General features: G+C 51.8%; 1 long non-coding RNA gene across 1 annotated transcript; it reads right to left on the minus strand.

Annotated features, from left to right (window-relative positions):
- Nucleotides 1-1,221: 1,221 nt before the first annotated feature.
- On the minus strand, nucleotides 1,222-9,232 carry LOC111727980. The gene is made up of 3 exons (XR_002775406.1): nucleotides 9,185-9,232; nucleotides 6,774-6,929; nucleotides 1,222-1,402 (listed from the first exon to the last, which is right to left on the minus strand). It is a non-coding gene; the product is annotated as an uncharacterized LOC111727980 (long non-coding RNA).
- Nucleotides 9,233-11,036: the final 1,804 nt, after the last annotated feature.

Here is an 11,036-nt window from a genome sequence, read left to right on the forward strand (position 1 = left end):
GAGAGGGCGAGGTGACATAGCGGCCAGGACTGATAGAGCTGGTCCGCCTGCAGGGTGCAGCTGCCTGCAGGGGCCCTGCCCTCCACAAGCAGCTCTGGGAGCCACCTGACAGCCCAGGAAACCACAGCTCAGAGAGGTTGTATGGCTGCCCCTGGCCACTTGGCAAAAGAGCAGGGACCTGCACGGACCGGGAGGGTCCAGAGGTGAGGAGCACCCTTGGCGCAGACACTGGGTGACTGTGATGCTGGAGAATGCCCAGGATTCCCCTTCATCACATCCTCACCCGTTTGCAGTTATCTCTGCCAATTTTGTTCTGAGAGGAAAAAAGGATCTTGTTTTAAATTTTAGGAAAAGGCACCAGTGAGGAGGTGGGTGGATCTCGAGGCTGTCGGGCTGCATTTCAGGATTCAGAGGCTCTGCTGGGAAGAAGGACCTGCCTCTGAGTACACACACATACACGTTTTATTTGTTATTCCTAGAAGAGATTGATTTGATAGGATAAACCCAAATAGCACAGTGGTCTTTTTTTCACCTAAGAAGTGGTATGCTTATCCACTCATGTTCTTTTTTATTTTCTTTTTTTGGAGACAGAGTCTCCCTCTGTTACCCTGGGTGATAGTGCCATGGCATCATAGCTCACAGCAACCTCAGACTCCTGAGCTCAAGCAAACCTCCTGCCTCAGCCTCCTGAGTAGCTGGGACTACAGGCACCTGCCACCACACCCGGCCAGTTTTTCTATTTTTAGTAGAGATGGGGTCTCCCTCTTGCTCAGGCTGGTCTCTAACTCCTGAGCTCAAGTGATCTGCCTGCCTCTGGCTTCCCAGAGTGCTGGGATTACAGACATGAGCCACCGCAGTTGGCCCACCAACATTCCTCAGCAAAAGTTCTTAGGGCCTTGAATTTGAGGTAAGAGGTAACCGTAGACTTATATATGTTTGAGATTTGCTGTATGTATCACCACAGGTACAGAATGTGAATCAACCGTAGCATAGGAATTTAACCAAGGAGGTCAAGTCGTAACAGAAAGAAGAACCATTTGTGGTTCTTGTAGTAAATAATGCCTAAGCGTCACTCACCCCCCTCCAGGTGCTGGGCCTGTTCTGAGGGCTTCTCAGGTGCTGTTTGTCTTAATTAGAACCTGAGCTAGGTGCTGGTTTTTCTTCATCTTCAGACAAAGAAACGGAGCCTTCACTCTCTCCAGATTCCCTAGAGCTCCGCCTTATCACACACACAACGTCTTTTTTCCCCTTATTAAAATTTCACTAGGAAAAGTCACTCACCAACTCCTTTAGCCATAGATGCGCGTGTGCAAAGTATCTGGGGCCGGTCCCAACATGAAACTTAGGCAGGATATGTGTAAATGAAGACGCAGCAGGAGGAGAAGGCCTTAGATGTCTCTCTCTGAAGTGAGAAGAATGGGGAGGGGAAGAAAAAAGAAAATAAAAATCAAAGAAGTCCTATTGAAACTCAAAGAAAGCACCGGCTGTGTTTTGTAAGCTTCCAGTTTTCACCAGGCGCTGGGTGGCCGAGACCAGAATGAAGTCATGGCTGGAGGCAAACCCACAGCTCTCTTCCCAGGGAGGCAGTGCGGTGCCGGTGGGACGGGACGGCATGCAAGTCACCTTCTCTCCAGGACAAGGCACCGTGAGAGCAGAGCTGGGGTGGGGAAGAGGGAGGCAGCACAGCTATCAGGAGGCCGCAGACGCCTGGGCCCCCAGTAGGGAGAGCACAGTCTTGACTGCTCCAAGAAGCAGCCCTGGCCTGCTGGAAGATTTCTCTACCTGCCTAGCTCTTGGAGTGGACAATCTCTTTCTTCTTGAACCCCTGGAATTTGCAAAGGCAGGCTAGATAGGAGAGCAGGCTGTGCTTGGACACCTTTTGCCCCCCAGGGACCAGCCGCCATGCAGAAGCTGCGTTGGCTGGGAAGATCACTCGGCCTCCCGCCAGGCCGTCCCGTGGCCAGGGCTCTTGTCTAGCCATCTCCCCATCTCTGTGCCCGGCTCTGCTTGTCCTCAGGCGATGCAGCACTCACCCGAGGGAACGGGCAGGCCCCCATGGCCACAGGGAGAACCGCGGGCGTGAGAGTGAACTCAGCCATGCTGCTCCCGAGGAAGAGGCAGATGGACCAGAAAACCATATTGTCGTGATATCAAGGAAGGAGGAAACACAGAATTCTAAAAATATTTACTCCGGGAAACAGATGTAAGGTTTTTTCTTTCTTTCTTTCTTTTTTTTTTTTTTCAAAATGAAAATATTGAGTGTGAAAAGCAAGAGTTGAAGAGAAGATGAGGATAAGCTGTGGTGAAAGGGGGCAGGAGCCGGGCGGAGCATCCCAGGAGCATCCCAGGACTCCGGCAGCACCACAGCCGTGTGAGAGGGTCAGCGCAGCAGCAGGGTGGGGTGGCCGGGGGGCAGCCGAGCCGGAGACACGGATCGAGGTTCCTAGAGACTTCTTCAGATCTCACCAGGAAAGGAGAGATGTAGAAATAGCGAGAGGGCAACATCTTTGAAGAAAAGCTTTTTTTTTTTTTTTTTTGAGACAGTCTCATTCTGCCATGCTGGGTAGAGTGCTGTGACATCATAGCTCATAGCAACCTCAAATTCTTGGGCTCAAGTGATCCTCTCGCCTCAGCCTCCCAAATAGCTGGGACTACAGGCATGCACTATGATGCCCAGCTGATTTTTCTATTTTTAATAGACACAGAGTCTCTCTTTTGCTCAGGCTGGTCTGGAACTCCTGAGGTGAAGCCATTCACCTGCCTCAGCCTCCCAGAGTGCTGGGATTACAGGTGTGAGTTACAGCCTGAAGAAAACATTCTGGAAATCCAAACAGGATAAGGGCTGTTATTGAAGAACAGAAACAATTAAAAAAGAAAAAAATTCAAAAATAAAAGAGATATGGCAAGAAGTATAGAGAATTCTCAGCAAGCTAAAAGAAGACCTTCCGTTTGATCCTGCAATCCCGTTACTAGGCATCCACCCAGAAATAAAACGTCCTTTACCATAAGGACATATGCAGTAGATTGTTTATTCCAACTCAATTCACAGTCGCCAAGATGTGGAATCAACCCAAGGGCCCATCAACCCCTGAATGGATCAACAAACCATGGAATATTATTCACCCATAAAAAGAGCCTGCACAATTACCATCTTTCATGTTTACCTGGTTGAAGTTGAAACACAGTCTCTTAGCAAAATGTCACAAGAATGAAAACTCAATGTACTCAATACTAATATGAAACTGATAGATAAACAACTACACCCCCACACAAGAGAGAAATACAAGTATATTGAAGTGGGGGGAGAAGTGGGGGGAGGGAAGGGTATTGGTACTGTACGCTCTCACCTGATGTGGTATCTAGCACACCCCCTCAATGAAGGGCTAACCACAACTTGAACTTTACCTTAGAGACACAAATAATGCAACCTAATCATTTACAACCTCGTATTACCCTGAAATTAAAAAATAAAAAGAAAAGGGTGGCCAGGTGCTGTGGCTCACACCTTTAATCCTAGCACTTTGGGAGGCTGAGGCAGGTGGATCACCTGAGCGCAGGAATGTGAGATCAGCCTGAGCCAGAGTGAGACCCCGTCTCTAAAAACTAGCCAGGCATTGTATGGGCGCCTGTAGTCCCAGCTACTTGGAGACTGAGGCAAGAGGATCACTTGAGCCCAAGAGTTTGAGGTTCCTATGAGCTGAGACGCCAAGATACTGTACTGAGGGTGACAGAGTGAGACTCTGTCTCAAAAAAAAAAAAAAAAAAAAAAGAGTGGGAAACTTTGCTAAACTAAAGACCTACCTGAATTTGTAGGTTGAAAGGTTTACTACACACATCTGAACAAATAAACATCAGTAGACACCTTGTGACATGGTCTAATCTCTTGGATTAATAGAGAACAAGTCCCTGTAAAGATGCCAATACCAGGCCACCCTGGTTCCCTTACCCCACCCCCTACCACCCCGTCCTCCTTAGAATGGGCTTCACCTGCCCTCCTGCATGTCTTCCTCTGTCTTCCTGGGCACCCCTCCCTCAGTCCAGCCTGGAGGAGCCCCAGGTGGGACACGTACTTCCAGTCCCGCCCTGGAGCTGCCGGGCTGCCCCAGGTACTGGGCTGGTCTGCAGGGACCAGACGCTGGCAGTGCCCACCAGCTAAGCCTTGGCTGCTCAGGTATCTCTGCAGGGGTCCCTGTCCGCAGGTGGGATTTGGGCAGACAGAGGGAGAGGCTCACCCTTCTGCACATTCGGGTCAGTGATGGAACAAATGCCAAATAGCCCAAGCCACATGACTGATGGGTCACATATTAGACCAAGTGGGTGAGCTGCTCTTCTGAGCCAGAGGGCCCTCTGGGAGCTAGCCCAGATTACTCCAGATGCCCCGAGCGGGGTTGCCAACTCCCTGACCATCCATCTATCTACTCAGTGACCCAGCGAGGGAAATGGCCTGCCAGCCGGTTTCTTCTGCAGCGACTGTGGTGGGAAGAAAGGAAACCTAATTAAAATCTCAGGCGCCTTTTCCCAGGGGTCATTCCAGCTGGAGAGCCTAAATATCATAAGGATATGAATTTGCTGCATTTATTATTTTCACCATGGAGACGTCCAAGAAAACTGACCTTTTCAGTTTCAATAAAAACGGATTTTCCTGTAGGTCCTTTGACAGCAGCTGCAATCATGAGTCAGGCTGAAACTCAATATTAAACACCAAAGAGCAGAAAAAAGAGATGCCTTCCTTCAGCCTGGGAAAATTATTGACACCCACTTGGCAATTAGGAAGCGCGGGGCAGCCTGAGCCTGGCTCAGAGGAGAGGTGTGCCCATTCCGGGATGCAGATGGCACCCTCTCAGTGTCAGAGGCGCGGAACAGTCATGCATTTGGTTCAAGGCACGTTGCTCAGAACTGAACAAAGTCCCAGGCGCAGGCTGCTCTGGAATTCAGCAGGACTGGGTTCTGGCCTTGGAGAGACTCTGTGTCCCCTCCTTTGATAAGCCCAGGGACCCCAGACATCCTACCTAAAGTCATCCTGCCCTAGAGACAGCCGGGGCTGGTTGACCCTCTTGCCATGAATTGGCCACACTGGTGGGCAGAAAGCTAGCAAACGTCCTGCCCCGCCATTTCTATTGACCATGATAGCCAATACGTATAGGAACAAAATCACAGTCAGAGGTGACGGTGTTCACGTGCACTGAAACCAAGTATCAGACACTAACAAAAGCTGGAGTACCCGTGAAAAACCAGTGGCTTGACCCCAAGCATTTTCTCCCCACCACCCTAATCTTGCTACTATGAAAGTGAAACAATTTTTTTTTTTTTTTGAGATAGAGTCTCACTTTGTTGCCCTTGGTAGCAACATAGTTCACAGCAACCTCAAGCTCTCCGGCTCGAGCCATCCTCTTGCTTTAGCCTCTGGAGTAGCTGGGACCACAGGCTCCCACCACAATGCTCAGCTAGTTTTTCTATGTTTAGTAGACACAGGGTCACACCCTTGCTCAGGCTGGTCTCAAACTTCTGAACTCAAGCAATCTACCTACCTTGGCCTCCCAGAGTGCTGGGATTATGGGCATGAGCCACTGTGCCTGGTCAAAGGTTATGTCTTTTAAATTGCTTCATTTTCTCTGGGAAGCTGAGATAAGAGGATGGCTTGAGCCCAAGAGTTTGAGGTTGCTTTGAACTATGATGCCATGGCGTTCAGTCCAGGACGACAGAATGAGACTCTGTCTCAAAAAACAAACAAATAGGTTTGCGGCAGAAATTTTGAAATAGGTGGGGAAAATAGTGCAAAAAGATGAGATGGTATTATACTGTTTGACCCATAATAAACAATATCCACATGGTCATAACAACATAAACAGTAACCATAGTTTTATGCAAAACTGTGCTGGGGGCTGGTGGATAAAAGTAGGACAGGGGTCCTATTGGAAAGCTAGGATCTCACAGTGTGGGATAGCAACATACGGGGTGTCCCTCTGTCGCTCCTCAAAGTTGTCATGCATAAAGAAAATGGGAAATTGTAGCTAAATGGACATTCATTTAGAAAATATCCATTACAAAATGCTATGGAATATTCACAAAATGTTCTCTACGTATTGACCACCTCTTTGTAAAATTTTATAATGAATGTTTTGTAAATAATGATGCATTTAGCTACAATTTCCCATTTTCCCTATGTGTGGTGACTTTAGAGGTGACTTTGGGGCCACCCTGTAGAACAACAGAACCCAAGAATGAAGAGCAGTCAGTGTCAGTGTGAGATTTGGAAATGCAGGATGAAATGCTGAGGAAAAATCTGGGCCAGACTGGGGTGTGGGGAAGTAGAACTATCACTCTTGGCCGGGTGCGGTGGCTCACGCCTGTCATCCCAGCACTCAGGGAGGCTGAGGCAGATGGATTGCTTAAGCTCAGGAGTTTGAGACCTGCTGGAGCAACACTGAGACCCTGTTTCTACTAAACATAGAAAAATGAGCTGGGTGTGGTGGCGGGCACCTCCAGCTACTCAGGAGGCTGAGGCAATCGCTTGAGTCCAAGAGTTTGAGGTTGCTGTGAGCTACGACGCCACTGCACTCTACCCAGGGCAAGAGCATGAGACTCTATCTCAAAAAAAAAAAAGAACTAACACTCATATGATAAGTCTTTCGGTAAGTATTTGACTTTTTGAACTATGTACATGTATTGCTTTGATAACCACGTTTAAAAATTAAACCAAACAAGATTAAAACCTAACAAACGTAGCCCAGCTGCCCCCATCACGGTATTTCACATGCAGCAGAAAGTCTCACCGCTCTCTCGAGATTTCTGCAAATGTGAGCCTGAGAGGGAGGATGAATTATGCTCTCCTGGCGCGTCTGGCCGGCTGCTACCTCTGCTGAATTCTCGCCCTCTGTGCTGTGTCATGCCACTGTGATGTACTCATCGCAGTCCTCCTTCCTCAGCCTCTGCAAATCAATTCAGAAGAACTGGCTCAGCCCTGAGAGTCTGAGGGCTGCTGCAGTGGGGCTGCTTGGTAGGTACCCCTTGTTTCTGTGTCAGTCCTGGGTCCCACATCTGGTGACAGGCCTCCTTGCACTCTATGTGTGTGTGCACGTGTGGCTGTGGGATGGCGCTGGCCAGCCATCAGCCATACATCTCAGGTGAATGAGAGAAAGCTGTACACAGTGGGCCACCATGGCTTCCCGTCACCCTAGAGTCCGCTCAGAAGGCTCCTGGTAGGAAGCTGGGACCAATGTCTTTGTTTGTTTGTTTGTTTGAGACTAAGTCTCACTCTGTCCCCCTGGGTAGAGTACCATGGCATCATAGCTCTCAGGAACCTTAAACTCTTGGGTTAAGCCAACCTCCTGCCTCAGCCTCCCAAGTAGCTGGGACTATAGGTGCCCACCACCAACCTGGCTAGTTTTTCTATTTTTAGTAGAAAGAGGGTCTAACTCTTGCTCAGGCTGATCTGGAACTCCTGACCTCGGGGGATACTTCCACCTCGGTCTTCCAGAGTGCTGGGATTACAGGTGTGAGCCACCTTGCCCAGCTGGTTGATGTCTTTAGGTATAAGGAGTGGTGCTTCCTTTTAACTTTTTTTTTTTTTTTTTGGTAGAGACAAAGTCTCACTTTACTGCCCTGGGTAGAGTGCCATGGTGTCACACAGCTCACAGCAACCTCCAACTCCTGGGCTTAGGCGATTCTCCTGCCTCAGCCTCCCGAGTAGTTGGGACTACAGGTGCCCACCACAACACCCGGCTATTTTTTTGTTGCAGTTTGGCCGGGGCTGGGTTTGAACCCACCACCCTCGGTATATGGGGTCGGCGCCCTGCTCACTGAGCCACAGACGCCACCCAGGAGTGGTGCCTCCTTCACCCAGAATAGCTGAGGGAGAACTGTGGATCCCTTTGCAGCCCCTGAGGAGGGCCCCTCTCCTAGACGGGCCAAGGAGCACAGTTTGCAGCAGCTCGCCCCTCCGTCCTGCAGCTTTACTCCAAGCTCACAGGACCTCTGCTCCCCTCCCCTGCAGCCCTTTTCACACCTGGGTAGGCATCTAGTGCTAACTATCTCCCTGAGGGGTGACACTGCACATATTTCCCACAGAGGTGCTGCCTCCTTGGAGTGACCCCCAGCTGGCAGGCAGGAGGATGAAGTTGTGGGTCTTGCTTTTCCAGCGGGTGGCACTGGCAGGGCTCCCCAGGGACAGGGCAGCCTGTGGGGAGGGAGCCCAGTGCTCCTCCCAGCAGGCCCTCACCTTTAGCCTGATATTCAAGGGGCTTATATTTAAGGGATCCTCTTGGCTATTCCTAGAGGCGGGAGCTGCAGAGATAAGGCCCTGGAGGTTGCAACAAATGTCCAACGACTGTGATAAGGACAAACCTCCAGTGTTGGCCGCGAGGGGAGCATTCTGGGTTGAGTGCTGCCCAGAGGCTACCCCAGTGACCACTGGTCTGGCCCTCTGGCCTCAGCAGCCCAGCTCTCCTGTGGACAAATGGCCCTTCCCTTAGTAGCCCAGAAGACAGTGTCCAGATCAATAAAGAGGGGTAACAACCATCGGTCCCAGACAGCTAGGACACCATCGTGGGCCTGCTGGGCCTGTTGTCTGGGTCCCGGCCCCCCTTCATGGCCTTCATCATCTTGGGGCTCAACCTCTGGAGGCCCCATCTCTGGGCTTCTGCCTCCCTCAGAGCCTTCCCAACCCTCCCACCCAGGCAGAAACAACCTCCACCTATCTCAGTTCCCAAATGAGGCCCCAAAGGACCCTGAAACCATCCTTCAGGGTGGTGTCTCCCCACACTCCACCTCACCAAGCCCCCCTTTTAGAAAATCCAGCTGCCACAGGCCACAAGAAGAGGACAGAATCCCAAAGCCCCATCGCATCCGTGTCTCAGAGATTCTCCCTGGAGCAAGTCAGTTTGCAGTCACCATCAGAGACCGGGGACACACTGCTGGCCTCCACCCTCCCTGTCCTCCCACCTGGGCCTGCCCAGACTATTTCACTAATAGTACAACGGATGTTCCCTCCCACTTCCCAGAAACCCCCCCCCCCACCACTCGCAAGTTCTCCCAGCAGCCCCCTTATGCTTGGGACCTGAGGGTGAACCCAGATGCCGTGCAGCTACCACGATGAGCCGGGCAGGTGGGGGCACACAGGCCATCCCGAGGAAATGTTCTGCGTCCCCTGAAACCATCGGTGTCTGCCCTTCAGAAACCTTCTCACCTTCTGCAAGCGTCTGCTTCTCTGTGGCCTCTGAGCCACTGCAGGCCCAGAATCAATATCCCTGTAAACAGAGCTGCGCCCTGAGTTGTTAGTTGTCCTGCCTTGTTGGGGGTGTAATCCATAATGTTGGCTCACAGCACGTGGCTCCCCAGGGGGTCGGAGAGCTGGTGCTGCGGAGCGTCTGGTCAGGGTGAAGGCATTGCGCGTCCCAGGGGGCAGTTCTGGGAGAACAATTAGGCCCTCCCCGTGGCCCAGCAAGGAGCTGGGCAGGGATAGGGGGCACACATATCCCTGTCCCCCAGCGCCAGGTGCCTGGACCCTCCCCAGATCTCCTTGTGTGGCTGAGCTTTCCACACCTCCCTCTCTGCCAAGGACAATTTGTTAAGAACCGTCTGCTCAGCCTGTAATGAGGCTTGGCCCTTCTGCTCCGGCTGTGGTTGGGGGTGTTTCAGGGAAGCGGGCCTTCCAGGGATGCTTAGGCATGGCCGTGCTGTATCCTGGCAACCAGAGCCAAGTCCTCCTGGGAGGACAAGGCAGAGTGGGGAAATGTCCACAGCCGGCTCTGTTGTGTTCCCCACCAGACTCTGAGCCATGCAGGAGTCCCCACCCTCCCCGAGTGGCCACACCCCGTCCTGCAGTGGCCTGTAGGGCATCCAGAGGTGCCGTTTTCCACCACTGCCTCTCTGGGCTTCCTCGGCACTCCTCGGCTGTGGCCTCAGTTTTCTCATCTGTAAAATGGGGTGGGGGTGATATGGCACCCCATAGACCCAAGGCTTCCTAGCTGCCCACACATCTCCACCACTTTTCCCTCACTGAACAATTTGTTTAAAAGCAACCGCAGTGAGGGGACTGGGATGGGGCCCCTGGGGTGGGGTAAACCTCCAGACACACACAAACCTCCTGCCTCTAGGTGCCTTCTCTCCAAGCCCAGCCAGGTCCCATCCCTCCGGGGCTCCTCCCTCTGCTCTCCTGACGCAGGAGCTGGAAGGGTACTGGTGGCACTCTCAGCCCAGAGTGGGACAGGTCATCTGCTGAATTCCACCTCATTCAGGCCTGCTGACCTCCATCTATCCACCCTCCCTACCTCCAGCAAAGCTATGGGGAGATAGGCCCCAGGCTGTAGCTCCCCTTCCCTGGGGCCTCACCTTCAGCTTTCATGCTCCCTCATGAAGCTGAGAACCTCTCTGCTATGGTTTGAATGTGTCCCCCAGAAAGCCTTGTGTTGGAAACCCAGTCCCCAGTGCAACAGTGTTGGGGGGGGGCGGTTAAGGAGAGGGGATAAGGCCATGAGGGCAGAGTGAATGGATTAATGGTGTTACTGGGGGAGTGGGTTTGTTTTATAAATGGGAGTTCAGCCCTTCTCCACTCTCTCCCTCCCCATCTCCCTTCCCATCTTTGCCCTTTTGCCCTGTTATGTTTCAGCCCATCCATCTTGAACTTCCCAGCCTCCAGAACTGTGTGCCAATAAATTTCTGTTCATTATAAATTACCCAGTCTGGTATTCTGTTATAGCAACACAAAATAGACCAAGGTAATCTTCTGCAATCTCTCTCCACTGGCAGCTCTGCCAGGGAGCACCAGCCCCCAGAGCCTGGCAGGTGAGGCCCACCCAGCCCAGCACCCCTGGGTTCCAGAGAAGGTGTTCTCCTTAGGGGGTGACCCTCCTGATGGCCTCAGATCCGTGGTCCCTTGGCTTCCCCCTCAGCTCCTCTCCATGGAAAGTCACTGCAGCAGGGCAGCGCCTGTGGCTCAGAGGAGTAGGGCGCCAGCCCTATATGCTGGAGGTGGCAGGTTCAAACCCAGCCCAGACCAAAAACTGCAAAAAAAAAAAATGAATTTGAGTGGCTCGAGC

The sequence above is a fragment of the Otolemur garnettii genome, unplaced genomic scaffold (assembly GCF_000181295.1).
Source record: "Otolemur garnettii isolate 467f Iridium unplaced genomic scaffold, OtoGar3 scaffold00135, whole genome shotgun sequence".
In the NCBI taxonomy this organism is placed as follows: Eukaryota; Metazoa; Chordata; class Mammalia; order Primates; family Galagidae; genus Otolemur; species Otolemur garnettii.